This window comes from Lepidochelys olivacea (assembly GCF_965140295.1).
Source record: "Lepidochelys olivacea isolate rLepOli2 genome assembly, chromosome: 11".
In the NCBI taxonomy this organism is placed as follows: Eukaryota; Metazoa; Chordata; order Testudines; family Cheloniidae; genus Lepidochelys; species Lepidochelys olivacea.
Genome location: NC_140421.1, coordinates 79,417,692 through 79,432,511, shown reverse-complemented (window position 1 = coordinate 79,432,511; position 14,820 = coordinate 79,417,692). Strand labels below are relative to the sequence as shown.

Sequence of the window (14,820 nt, the reverse complement as noted above, 5' to 3'; positions counted from 1 at the left end):
GAATTGTTGGAGAAGTCTCTCACAACCTGGTTTTCTTTCCCAAAATTGTGAGGCCAGAGCTTCTCATCATGGCAAGACTGTTTACAACAGAGGCTACATCATATTACTCATCATAAAAATCGCAAAAGTCTGCAACAGTGTGTAAGTAGCATTCCAAAAGTATCAACTGTCATTCAAGACATGACTGTTTACGTAAAAGATTTATTACACAGGAGGCCTGCATATTTTTAGAGGTAGCTAGCACTACAAGTGAGCATTAGATAAACAATTAGTTTTAAAAAGCTATTTCGTCATTAATTATTCTAAACATGTCCTGCTTCCCAAACATTGGCCTGCTTCCATCCCCAGAAGTGTAGCCAGCTCCCATATTGACACTACAGCCTGGCACATGACACATTTTACATCTACAGTAGAACCTCAGAGTTATGAACACCTCAGGAATGGAGGTGGTGAGTTATGAATATTTCAGAGTTACACAGTCTAAACAAAACGTTATGGTTGTTCTTTCAAAAGTTTATCCCTGAACAAGGACTCAATACAGCTTTGAAACTTTACTATGCAGAAGAAAAATGCACCTTTTAACCATCTTAACTGAAAGGAAACAAGTACAGAAAAAGTTTCCTTACTTTATCAAATTTTTTTTTTTAAACTTTCCCTTTTTTTTAGTATTTTATGTTTAACACAGTACTGTACTGCAGTGGTGAGTTGGAGCCGGTTCGCGTGAACCGGTTGTTAAATTTTGAAGCACTTTTAAAACCGGTTGTTAAAAATAGTTATGAAAACAAATGTTATAAAATGATCTTAAAATCGAATAATCTTATAAAACAGTGTAGAAAATAATACGGCAGGGGTCGGCAACTGGCGGCATGCAAGCCAATTTTTACTGACACACTGCTGCCACACCGCTGGCCCCACTCAGCCTGCTGCCTGCCTGGGTGAATGGAACTGAGTGGATCCGGCAGCCGGGCCCACAGCTGGCAGGAGCCAGCAGACGGAACCCCAGACCGGCGGCCGCCGGCCCCGCGCAGCCCACCGCCGGCCCCGCGCAGCCCACCGCCGGCCCCGCGCAGCCCACCGCCGGTCTGGAGTTCCAGCTGCTGGCCTCTTCCCAGCTGGGGTCCCAGCCATTGGCCCCGCTCATCCCGCTGCTGGCCTGGGTGAACGGAGCCCCCAGCCAGCAGCAGGCTGAGCGGGGCCGGCGGCCAGGACCCCAGCTGGCAGGAACTGGTGGACTGAACCCCAGACCGGAGGCAGGTGAGCCACTGCCAGTCTGGGGTTCTGTCCGCCACCCCACTCAGCCCACTGATGGTCTGGGGTTCCGGCTGACAGCCCCTTGCCAGCCGGGGTCCTGGCCATCAGCCCCGCTCAGCCTGCTGCTGACCTGGAATACCAGGCACCAGCCCCGCTTACCTCGCTGCTGGTCCGGGGTTCCAGTCACCTGGCCGCCAGCCCCGCTTAGGCCGCTGCCAGTCTGGGGTTCCACTGGGGGCTCTTGTCAATGTAAAATTTATAACTGGCATGGGAAACCTTACATTAATGAAGACTTGGCACGCCACTTCTCAAAAGTTGCCGACCCCTGTAATATGGTATATAAAATAAACTTCAAATGCAAAGGGATGCACAATTCTAGCCGTTAAAGAGCCGTTTCTACAACAGATAGGTCAAGATTTATGTTGCTACATGCATGCGCATGTAATGTCGTCACAGGCTGCAACTCAGTTGCATCCAAGTTCGTCCTGACGCGAGACAAACGTCTAGTTTATTATTTTATTAACAGGGATCGCACTTGCCTCGTTCGTGCACTTGCTCAACTGTTTTCTATCCGATTCAACAAGACCAGTGAGTTATAGTCGGTCTGTTTGTTTCTAGTAAATTGCGCGTGATATTTCAGTGTGTAATACTAACTGCACTGTTATTCGAAGATTAAAGTTTTCTATTCAATATTATTTACCCTTCATAATGAAACGCCAGAAAAGCATTAGTGATTGGTTTTCCAATAAAATGACAAAGGTCAGCTCCCAGACTACTGCACTGGGGAGCACAGCATGGGGAGGAGGTGACCAGCCCTCTGTAGAGAAAGAAGTGGTTCGGGACTATTTAGAAATGCTGGACGAGCACAAGTCCATGGGGCCGGATGCACTGCATCCGGGAGTGCTAAAGGAGTTGGCAGATGTGATTGCAGAGCCATTGGCCATTATCTTGGAAAACTCATGGCGATCAGCGGAAGTCCCGGACAACTGGAAAAAGGCTAATGTAATGCCCATCTTTAAAAAAGGGAAGGAGGATCCTGGGAACTAGAGGCCAGTCGGCCTCACCTCAGTCCATGGAAAAATCATGGAGCAGGTCCTCAAGGAATCAATCCTGAAGCACTCAGAGGAGAGGAAAGTGATCAGGAACAGTCAGCATGGATTCATCAAGGGAAAGTCATGCCTGACTAATCTAATTGCCTTCTATGACAAGATAACTGGCTCTGTGGATGAGGGGAAAGCGGTGGATGTGTTGTTCCTTGACTTTAGCAAAGCTTTTCACACGGTCTCCCACAATATTCTTGCCAGCAAGTTAAAGAAGTATGGGGGGGATGAATGGACTATCAGGTGGACAGAAAGTTGGCTAGATTGTCGGGCTCAATGGGTAGTGATCAATGGCTCCATGTCTAGTTGGCAGCCAGTATAAAGTGGAGTGCCCCAAGGGTCAGTCCTCAGGCTGGTTTTGTTCAATATCTTCATAAATGATCTGGAGGATGGTGTGGATTGCACCCTCAGCAAGTTTGCAGATGACACTAAACTGGGAGGAGAGGTAGATACGCTGGAGAGTAGGGATAGGATACAGAGGGACCTAGACAAATTAGAGGATTGGGCCAAAAGAAATCCGATGAGGTTCAACAAGGACAAGTGCAGAGACCTGCACTTAGGATGGAAGAATCCCATGCACCGCTACAGACTAGGGACCGAATGGCTAGGCAGCAGTTCTGCAGAAAAGGACCTAGGGGTTACAGTGGATGAGAATCTGGATATGAGTCAACAGTGTGCCCTTGTTGCCAAGAAGCCCAATGGCATTTTGGGATCTATAAGTAGGGGCACTGCCAGCAGATCGAGGGACGTGATCGTTCCCCTCTATTCTACATTGGTGAGGCCTCATCTGGAGTACTGTGTCCAGTTTTGGGCCCCACACTACAAGAAGGATGTGGAAAAATTGGAAAGAGTCCAGCGGAGGACAACGAAAATGATTAGGGGACTGGAACACATGACTTATGAGGAGAGGCTGAGGGAACTGGGATTGTTTAGTCTGCAGAAGAGAAGAATGAGGGGGGATTTGATAGCTGCTTTCAACTACCTGAAAGAGGGTTCCAAAGACGATAGCTCTAGACTGTTCTCAGTGGTAGCTGATGACAGAACAAGGAGTAATGGTCTCAAGTTGCAGTGGGGGAGGTATAGGTTGGATATTAGGAAAAACTTTTTCACTAGGAGGGTGGTGAAACACTGGAATGCGTTACCTCGGGAGGTGGTGGAATCTCCTTCCTTTGAGGTTTTTAAGGTCAGCCTTGACAAAGCCCTGGCTGGGATGATTTAGTTGGGGATTGCTCCTGCTTTGAGCAGGGGGTTGGACTAGATGACCTCCTGAGGTCCCTTCCAACCCCAATATTCTATGATTAGTCAGTAGTTCTAGTAGTGAAAATAATTATTTAAATACTGAAAACACCGATGACAATTTTGGTGATGAAAATACCTTAAATGTTGAATCATCTGAAAATGTGTCTGCAACGGAAGAGGATTTACATGATTGTGAAAATGTAGTACCTAATTGTTGGACTGCCAAGCAGCACAATATTTTTTTAAAGAAATATAATGGCTTGATAATTGAAGGCAAAAAACTTGGCTGTTTCCACTGTGCAAATGTCACATTTGAGGGTCATTGAAGGAAAATCTTTACACATTTCTTCAGAATGGCAAAAGTGTACTATTAAAGCATCTGGAACAGATAAAGTTCAGCAAGCCTCATTAGGGAAAAAAAGAAGGAACGTTTGGAATCAAGCTCTCATTTGAGAGTTATAAATATTTTCAATGAATCTAAAAAAAGAAACTCTCACTATAGTGATTGATAAACTTACTGAACAAAATATTGCAATAACCAGCAAAATTTTCAACATAGTTTACAGCTTAGTAAAAAGAAACCGATCAATATCGGATATGGAGGATGAAGTGGAGCTACAAATTAAGAATGAAACCGATTTAGGGAATGGCCTACATTCTCGATTTTCAGCCATCAGAATCGTAGAGCATATTGCTGAATTAATAAGAAAACAAATTTTTAGTAAAATCATCTAAAACAATTCAAAGATTTGTATTATTATTGAATAAGCTTCTACAATTTCAAGTAAAACTGTGCTTGTAAGTCTTATAAAATGTGAATTACAAGATTCTTCAAAAGCAGAAAATATTTATAATGTTTTGAGAAATATATTAACTGATACAGGACTTGACACAGAATATTTAAAGAAAAATTTAATCGGATTTTGTTCTGATGGCGCAAGCACCATGCTTGGACATAAATCTGGAGTTGCTACAAGACTGCTTCAAGATTTTTCCAAACATTATAATTTGGCATTGTTTGAATCACCAGCTACAACTGGCTTTGGATGATGCTATAAATGATATCAATAAATAAGCCATTATCAAGATTTTTTGGACAAGATTTAGGCAATTTTTCATCAGTCAAATAAAAGACAGTTTGAACTTAAACAAGTTTCTGAAGAACTATATATTGAAATCATCAAAATAGGCAGTGTTTTTGGTCCACGATGGGCTTCTTGTAGCCTTAGAGCTGTCAAAGTGGTCTGGAGAGCTTATCCAGCTCTTTTATTTATTTTTCCAAAAATAAGACATTTTCTGGCATGGAAAAAAGATTGAAAAACAAAATTTTTAAAAGACTTGGCATTAACATTTCGATTGACATTTTGGATGAACTTGCATGATTATCAAATGCACTGCAGGCGAGACAACTGAGTTTAACAAAGGCAGATAAGCTAATCAAACGAACAATTGATTTTTTCATACAATTAAAAGATAGTTTTAGTATATAAGAAAATAAAATTAATGAAATGATAGAAAGTGATGCTTTTAAATGTATAGAGTTTGAAGATAATGTAAGGTTTAAATCACTGCCATGAGACAAAGTAATAGAGTGTATAATTTAAAAAATGAAGGCAAGATTAGTAAACGAAAATCACATTAAATATAAAGAAGATAATTTAGGTCATTCTAGTAATACACCTAAAACAGTTGAATTATTCAATGTTATGGATCCCATTTCATGGAATATTGAAGAAGTCAGGTTACTTTAGAAATCAGGAGAAGAAAAAGTGCATGAATTAAATAAATTCATAAAATGTGTAGTTGATGTAAAGGATTTTAAAAAATCTTCCTGATCTGGAAACAATAAGGAAAGCAAAGCAAATTATGAACACAATTGCAATTAGTTCTGCAGAAGCAGAAAGAGCTTTTTCATTGATGAATATTATTTTTAGTAATAAAAGGGCGAATTTAACAATTAAACGTATCTCAAGCTTTATGACCATCTATTTGTTGGGAAAACCACTAAGTTCTTGGAACCCAATACCATATGTTAAAGCATGGATGAGAAGTCATCGATCCACATTAGATACCAGAGTTTGTGTATCCAACACGAAAGATTATGGAGAAGATCAAGAAGCCATTTGGAAATTACTACCTAATTAGTAATAAATAATGTACTTAAATATTCTTTAAAATATTGCTTGTTGCATTGTATACTTCAACATGAATATATTACACTTTTTATTTTTAACAACTTAAGTAGTTCACAGGTAATATTTTAAAAATACAAGAATAATAGACATTTCATTCTTAAATATTATTATCGTTTGCTTACTCATACATCTCTTCTTTATATTTTCTTCTTTTCAAATGTATTTTAAATTCGTTTAAGAAAGCAATACTTTGTTTCTATTGTAATAAACGTAAAAAAAATTGTTTTTATTGTTAAGTATGACTCCCAATGACTCAATGCATTGCCATTTCTTATGGAAAAAGGTACAAAAAATACGTACTGTGGCACATCCCTTAAATCATAACTTTTTATAGGGAACCGGTTGTTAAGATTTTGGCAGCTCATCACTGCTGTACTGTATTTTTTTTTGGGGGGGGGGGGTGTCATCTCTCTGCTGCTGCCTGATTGCATACTTCTGGTTCCAAATAAGGTGTGTGGTTGACTGATCAGTTTGTAACTCTGAGGTTCTACTGTAGAACAGTCTCCTGATGGAAGAAGCAGCAAGGTTTTATACGGAGTCAAACAGCATGGCAAATGTGTTACTGTGTTTTCAAGTAAGCAAAATTGTACCACATACTTAACTCAAACCAATAGGTCCTGTTTACACTAAGAAAAATGGGATCATTTAATTCATTACTGGTAAAACCAACAGCTTGTCTACACTACCTGCCGGATTGGTGGGCAGCGATCGATCCAGCAGGGGTCGATCACATCTAATATAGACGTGATAAATCGACCGCTAAGCGCTCTCCCGTTGACTCCAGTACTCCACCAGAACGAGGAGTGCAAGCAGAGTCAACAGGAGAGCTTCAGCTGTCGACTTACCGCAGTGAAGTTGCGTATCTTAGATCGACCTCGTGCAGAGGTGTAGACAAGCCCTCAATCAGGGGTAGAAGTAGACATTGCTCTGGCATTTTTACCATTATGTCATCTACCTCCTGCTCGGAGCCCCCCAAGCCTCATCTCTATGCTTCTTCAGTAGCCTCAAAGCTAATAGGGAAATTCCAACATGGTGCATGCTAGGTGCATCACATTGGCTCTGGTGCTAGTTGAGCATTCAAAGTTGCTAGCAGAAAAATAAAAAGACTAATTTAGAATCATGTGTGTGGAATGTCTTATCTTTGCTATTTAGCACCTAGCTGAAGAGCTAATGGAAAGCATAGCTCAAAAAACAGTTTTGCTTTTAAAGACTTGATCCAACTTTATGACCGACACTGCTCAAAACGACACATACCTCTGTAACATTTTTGACAAGTTTGAGATGACAAGGTTCCTTCGCTTATAGAAATCAGCTGAATGAAAAATTCTTAAGCAGTGTTCTGTCCAGACCTCAAAGGGGTCAAGCAGGAATGCACAAAAAAGGGAGGATCTACAACAAGCAGCAGCCACTCTTCCACCACCACCCAAGCGCACAACAATCTTCCTCAATCTCTGGAAAAATATATTCAATTAAATGTGCAAAAATTAGCGGCAGCAATCTACAAGAGAGTGTAGGATGCATGCAGCTACAAAGTACTGTGGGATTAGGAACCTGGAAACAAACAGCAGCTCTTTTTGGGGCTATACGTGGGGAAAAAAGGTTGAAAAACCCTGATATATTTAATGTAAATTTGTCATGTAATTTAAAAAAATTAAAAAAAATAAAGAAATGCTCAGGGATGGAAACAGAAGAAGTTCAAATATGGGCAAAAATGATGAAGTGTTAATATGACACCCTGAGCTAACTACTACATGCCGCAATGGAAAGCGATTTGTTTCTAATTACATACATTTAAACACCACTTACAGCAACATTGTGAGGAAAGCCACAAAAAATACTGTTTTGATTCAGTATCTGATACCATCGCAATGGCAGTTTTGACTTCAAATCTTTAAAACATTTCCTATCATCTAAAACTGGTCTGAAGAAAAAGCAGCATCAAACAAATTAGTTTTTATCTGCAATAATAATTAAGTTGACTTATGTTAACTCACTTTAGCTATAGTTCAAAGAATTTTAAAATACAAAAACCCTTCAACAAACAGATTTTACCCAAATTAAAATGTAACAGCTTGGCCTGCCCCAAAAAAAAAAAAAAAAAAAATTGTGAAGCCAATTTAAAATCCAGCTAGACCCAACCAAATACTCCAGAAATAATGAAACCTAAGTATACACAGGCCAGAGAAACAGATGGCAAAGCCATGCTAGGAAAATCAATGTAGCTTGTTTTAAACAATCAGGGAACAAAGCCATTCGACCTCAAAGAGCAGCCATGGTGCTCTTTATTCTACAGTAATTAATCTATACACACATACAGTTCTCCTCTTCAAAAGAGAACAATATCAAACAGGAGTCCAAGATATTAAAAATGAAATTCTGAAGATTGGCTAGAAATTATTAGAAATGGATACAGCAATTCAGAACCTTTCTAGCAACAGCTCTCTCGATAGCATAAAGTCTGAAAAACTAACAAGGAATAGATCTCAGCTAGTCGCACAGCAACTAACTTCAAGAAGTTATTAAAATATACCTTCTATGAAGTGAATGGTTCAATGATCGGCAATAGTTCATAGAACTTTGCACCTCTAGGTCAGCAGTTCAAATCCAGACGAGACCACTACTTAAGAGTTATCTAATGATCAGGGTGAAGCAATATAAAAATCACTTTTTTTAAAATCATTGATTTAATTGAGGCTGAAGCTTTTTTAAACTAATGTATAATTAACTAAGTATATAAAGACATACTACTGAAAGAGTCCCTTATTTGAGTTTATTGAGCTGCTACAAGAAAAAAAATGAAATACTTACAACTGAAGCCCTGACCCTGCAAACATTTAAGAAGATACGTGATTTTACACACATGATTAGCCCCACTGATTTCAGTGGGGCTATCAATGGGCTTAAAGTTAAATACCTGTATCTGCATAACATTCAGTGCATAACAGGCTAAAATTGTATTTTTATTAAAAACTTCTTAGTGGCACAGAATCTTTGTCACATCATGAAGAACTAGAACTAGTAGCACAAGGCCCACTGACTTCAACCTCAGATGAAGCATAGCCTGGATGATGCAATTCAACTTTCTTGATTTGTAGAAGCCTGATATATCAGCAGGCAATGCTGACTGAAAATACAGCATGGGCTATTTTCTTATCTATTTGCAATTGTTCTCATAATAACTATGTTAATGAGGCTCTGGACTTCTTTTCCAGCATAGTGAACATTTTAAATGGGATACTTCTTGTAGAAAATACCTCCATGGAAAATATGAAATTCTAGGGAATTAATATACAAAGCCCAGTTTAGCAATTTAAGACTACAAAATGGGAAGAAAGTAAAGAACTAGCAACATGCAAATAAAAATCTGCTTTAATTTAAAAACTGAAGCAAACAATTTTTAAATTAAAAATGGGATGTTTTTAAAATCTTTTTTATCCGCCCAGATTGGTATTTATTAAACATTTTGTGTCAGGCCCCTTGCTGATGTCTAAGGGCTTGTCTACACCTACCAGAGGATCGACGAGCAGTGATCGATGCATCGGCGGTCGATTTAGTGGGTCTAGCGAAGACCTATTAAATCAACTGCAGATCGCTCTCCCATCGACTTCTGTACTCCACTGGATGGAGAAGAGATGGGGGAGTCAACGGGAGAGCATCTCCTGTCGAGATCACGTAGTGTGGACCCCACAGTGAGTAGATCTAAGCTACATCAATTTGAGTTACGCTATTCACATAACTAAAATTGCATAACTTAGATCGAATTTCCCCTGTAGTGTAGACAAGGCCTAAGAGGGCGATCAATGACGGTCCAAGATGACTAATTTGCCCTCTGCACCGTAAGCGTTCCTAGAAATCTCTAGAACAGAATTACAATGTAAATTGGAGAGAATGGGGAAGTTTGTTTTGCACCTGCCATACTTATTTTGCAAAGAAACAGAACACTTTACTGTCTAGTAATAGCTGATATTTGTTAAGTGTTACAGCCGGCTCCATACATTTCACTCTCCCTGTCCAAAAAAGCTTACAAGCTAATCTTTTCAAGACCACTATATTTACTTTGAAAACATGCTAGTTCAGAACATAAAACTCTTCTGTGAGGGTGTAAAGAAGAGCAATTACATTAAGCAATTAATAATTTTAGAATACCACCATGTATATTAGGTAGGACTACAAATATACCTCACTGTAAACTTCTTTCATAACTGAGCATTTAAAAAAGTATCACTAACATGTTAACATACCAGCATAATTCATTTCTTTAACCACAATATTTCAGAAATCAAATGAAAAAATTAATAAGCTGATGCTAGTTAGAATAGACTTTATTCCCTTTTTTAGTAAGGAGTGTCCTTAAGGTTTGTGGACTATCATTTGTAATATATAAAGCAAATTATGCAGCTGGAAGCCAATATGCAGCAGCCTGCTGGTGGCACACTTCAGTTATCCTGAGACATCACAAATTCAGAGCACTCAGTGTAACAATGAATTCCTAATGTAGGTGAAGTTAGTTCTAAAAAACATACTTAACGGTAATAGAAAAGCAGGATATGGTGGACTTATAATAAAAAGACTTTCTTTTCCTCCTTCGCCATGGTACCCTTGTTGGGTTATTTAATTTTCTCCAAAGATTTTATATAGTTTCTTACATCCGCTGACATTCAAACCACATAGTAAACTGTGAATTTGCAGCACTAAACTATTTTAGAATTTTTAGATTACAGAACTGGAAAAGTAGAAACTTAAGGGTTCTTTGACCATTAGCTATGCACAAGTGTAATTAAACATTTAGGTACAACTATCTCAGCCACCAGGAGAACATATATTTGTTAATAACTAAAATGTTGTGATGCTCTCACCCCTTGTGGGCCACTCCAAAAGAAATATTCTATACACCAATGAAATTCTGAAATTACAAGTAATTTAAGGAATTTATTTTATTTAGCCCAGTGCTCAAATACCTTAATCGTGTTTCAAATTGCATAGCATAAATCTTTCTTGGTAGTCCAGGTTTTCAGTTCTGTAATTAGTTAAACCACATGCCCCCATCACCAACTACTCTACAGGGAATTGTGCTTCTCTTTACATCACTATTGTCTGCTGGTTGAGATGTATGTGTGTGTCTGCATCTTCTTCGGTCAATCCCTCTCTAATTGTTGCTCTTTACAGACAGGACCCCTCAATTCTATTAGTTTCTTGAACTTGAGTTTGTTAGAGTAATACCACTCTGAGGGCTTGTCTACGCCATGCAGCTTTTAGTGACAAGGCTGTGTCGACACATCCTTGTTGCTAAAAGTCAGCGTGCGTAAACACTCTTTTTCGGTACTTTGTCGGCATTTTTGCCAACAAAATACTTTCAACCCCACGAGCAACATTAGCTTTGTCGGCAGGAGAGCGCTCCTGCCGACAAAGCCCCGTTCGCACTGCCACTCGCGTCGGCAAAACTTTTGTCCTTCGTGGGGGGACTTTTTAACTACCCATGAAAGACAAAAGTTTTGTTGACAGTGCCTATGCATAAACAACCCTAAATAAATCTACAGTTAGGAAATGCAAGAGCGAACTGCTGAAAAAAATACATTTTAAAGTGGAATCCCCTCACCTTACCCACTCCCTAAGACCATTGCACCATAGAAGATTAAGCATGAAAATATTGTACTCACACATCAATGAACTACATTTAAAGATCAGATGATCCTGGTCAGTTTTTATAGTGTTTCATCAACTTTTTTAAAAGGATAAATTTTAAAAGGTAATTTTAGTGAACATGGAGTACTTTAAAGCCATTTTGAGCCTTTGTCTTTGAATCGGTGTTCTAAATGTGACTGAACGATACTATTTTCTAATCCCAAATCAGAGGCATTGGTTGCATGTTAGGTTCCTAAACTGCATTTTAGTTAAGCATCAAGAAACCAAAACCCAAAACCTCCAGCTTTAGCTATCAATATGTTGAGTGGCGAGAAGTGAGTAGACTTACACAACTGATTTTAAAGGCAATGACCGAGGATATGAATTGCCAGAACAAAATACACGTTGCGTTTTAACTCGGCAGAGCACGAAGACAGACGCGAGGGACTTTAGGTAGCTAGAAACGGACCCTCTGAAGAGTCTTCCCTGCAGCTGCCCACAGCCACAGCAAAGCCGGCTAGCGACCCCTCACACATATGGACTGAAAATCGCCAGCGGTCTTTGGGCCTAATCTTGTCTGAACTCCCTGCAGAGAGAGAGAGAGCGAGAGACCCAACCCCGGCCCCGGCCCCGGCCCCCAGCGCGGTGCCCCGGCCCCCAGCAAACCTGCGCTACGGATTCAGCAAGTCGCAGCCTCGCCCGCCGCAAACATGCCGGGGATGGAGGCGGCTTCTCCCCGGACACCGCGCCCGGGCGAGGGGAGCCGGGGGGGGGGGCCGCGGCGGGCTTGTGACCCGAGTCCCCCCGCCCCGGCCCCGCCGCGGGTCCAGCGAAACAGGACGTCGCCCTGCCCCGGGGCCGGCCCCCGCCGCGGCGCCCCCGCACCTGCCGCCGCGCGCCCTGGCCCCCGCCGCCGGCACCCCGAGCCCGCCCCGCCGCCGGGACCCCCGCCCCGCCGCCGGGACCCCCGCCCCGAGCGCTCCGCAGCCTCCGGCGGGCGGGCGGGCCGGCGCAGCCCGGGGACGGAGCGTCAGGACCTGGACAGGTCCCGGCGGGGCGGGGCGGTCCCTCGAGCCGCGGCGAGCCCCGCCGGGGCCGCCCCTCACCTGGCCGCGGGTCCTGCGGCTCCCCCCGCCCCGCCGCTCACCAGCGGGCGGCGGCCGCCTCGCGCTCCCCTCAGCCGACACTGAGCGCGGGCGGCGGCGGGCAACGGCGCTGCTCGGCTCAGGCCGACCGGCCCCGCGCGCACGCGCGCTGCTCCACGGCCCCTGCAGGCGCGAGCCCGCCAACGCGTTCACGCGCCTCTCGCGCCAGCCGGGGCCGCGGGCTGAAGGGGCCGCAGGAGGCGAGGGGCGGGCCTTGGCGCGCGCGCGACGCAGACAGAGAGGCCGCCGGGCGGCCCCGCGGGGGAGGAGTCAGAGGAACCACCCCGGCCGCTGATTGGTGGGCGGGGCGGCGCCGTGCACGCGCCTCTGCTCCCCGCCCGGGATCCGCAGCGTGGCGCGTGCCCTCGCGCGAGGGGGGCGGGGGCTGGGCGGCAGGTGCAGGGCGCGGGTCGGGGCCCGGCCCGGGGACGGAGCGCGGGAGGCCACAGGGTTACGTGTCCCTGGGGGGGGAGCCTGAGGAGACCCAGGGCCCTGCGCTGGCCGGGAAACGAGCGAGCCCCGGCGCTGCAGAGCACGTTGGAGGCCCCCGGGGTCACCGGCCCCCGGACCGGGGGGAAGAGCCGCCCCCGGCCCCGGCCCCCGGCGGGCCTTGAGCCAGCGAACCCGCCACGCACCTGCCGGAGGGAGTCCCGCACCCTGGCCCGCGCCGCCCCGTGTCCCGCCTCCAGCTGCGCCCCGCCCTGGCGCCTCCGAGACCAGGGGCTACATCAAAGTGCGTGGGGGTGGGGAGCCCCCTCCCTGCCCCCAGCAGCGGGCCCGCGGGAGCACGAGGTCCTGGGAACATAGGACAGACTGGAAGGGAGCTCCAGGCCTGCTAAGCCCTGCTGACACTGGTCACTGCGAGCAACCACATCATCCCTTCCCAGTCGCAAATTTGTCACCCTCTCTCTCAGACCCTGTACCCTCTCTCTCCTAAAACTAACTAAGTTGTTTGCCCCCCCCCCCCGAGGGGAGTGAGCCCCTCGTCCCGCACCATCTGGGTAAAAGAAAAGGGTCCAGGCATCTTTCTTGGTAGCAACTGGGAGACACTGTTCCCCCAAATAGGGGGAGGCCTCCAGGTGAAGTATGGGGCATGTAACTTTCATCAGCAAGCATTTTAGCCATTGTTGGTTCCAAAATCAAGACCCTTACTTGCAATAAGTTTGCTTTGACCTTGCTCTGTTATACCATAAATAATTGACTCTCTAGGTCATTGCACCAGTTAACTGTTCAGATCCATCTGGTTCAGGCCAGGTCTATACTAAGAGTGCTATGCTGTACCAGCTAGACCAGTATACTGCCCTGCTCCTACTGCAGATGCAGTTTTGCTGGTATCCATATTACAGGCTCTTGCTGGCACAGCTACTGATCGCATAAATCACATCTCATTATACCCCTGACCAATATAGCTATGTGAGCAAGAATTTCTAGTGTAGACCTGGCCTTAGCTTTATTATGTTGGTCTGTAGCACAATGGTCAGTGGTCTCAGATGGCAGCTAGTTTCTTGTAAAGAAAACGAGCCTTTCCCAAGTGCCATTCTTGTATGGATCATCATACCCTTGAGATTTCTGAGTGACTTTGTCTAGTCGTTTTCAGTCTCTTTCATGCTCCCACAGGAATATGTTACAGACTGCTAATATTCCTAGCCCTGCACACATGGGAGGATTTCACTCTCTAAGGGCTGGTCTGAACAAAAGCTGTATCCTTTAACAATAATGAAAGGATACAACTCCCAGCGTGGAGTTATACTGAGATAACGGAGTGTTTTCTTGGTATAGCTCTTCCCATATGGGAAGGGAAATAAACTATACTGATCTAACTGTGTCTAACTAGGGATTGTACAGGTATAACTCTTGGGGTTAAAAAAAATCACACCTTGAACCCAAATAGTTGTATCAGTACAAGAACTGTGTAGGCTTGACTTGAGGGCTTGTTTTCACCAGTTTTTAACTGCAAATTAACTGATTGCAGTTACCCTGAAGTAGTTCATACTGGATCTGGTCATGAATTTTCTAGTAAAACGTAACTCTGCTAGCCACCAAATATCATGGACTTAATAAAGACACTGGCTTTATGACTCATTGCAACAATCTGTAAACTACTAGCCCTCCTTCATCCTATGACTGTCGTATAACTGCCCACTTCACCCTGAATGGTCTCTTGCAACGTGGTAACTCCTTCTCTGTTCCATCTTGTGTTTAGCTGTCACACTTGAAGAACCTTTCCCAGACCCGAAGGAGAGCTCTGTGTAACCTCGAAAGCTTGTT

General features: G+C 43.8%; 1 protein-coding gene across 5 annotated transcripts in view; it reads right to left on the bottom strand.

The window, feature by feature from the left end:
• ADARB1 (adenosine deaminase RNA specific B1) overlaps nt 1–12,646 on the bottom strand; it is a 223,260-nt gene extending 210,614 nt beyond the window's left edge. For 3 of the 5 annotated variants that reach the window (XM_084643474.1, XM_084643477.1, XM_084643480.1), the window contains exon 1: nt 12,555–12,646. The gene's annotated coding sequence lies outside the window, so the exon portion shown is untranslated. Of the gene's footprint in view, nt 1–12,513 lie in introns of all 5 variants that reach the window. The other 2 variants (XM_084643476.1, XM_084643478.1) reach the window with 2 other exon arrangements.
• Nucleotides 12,647–14,820: the final 2,174 nt, after the last annotated feature.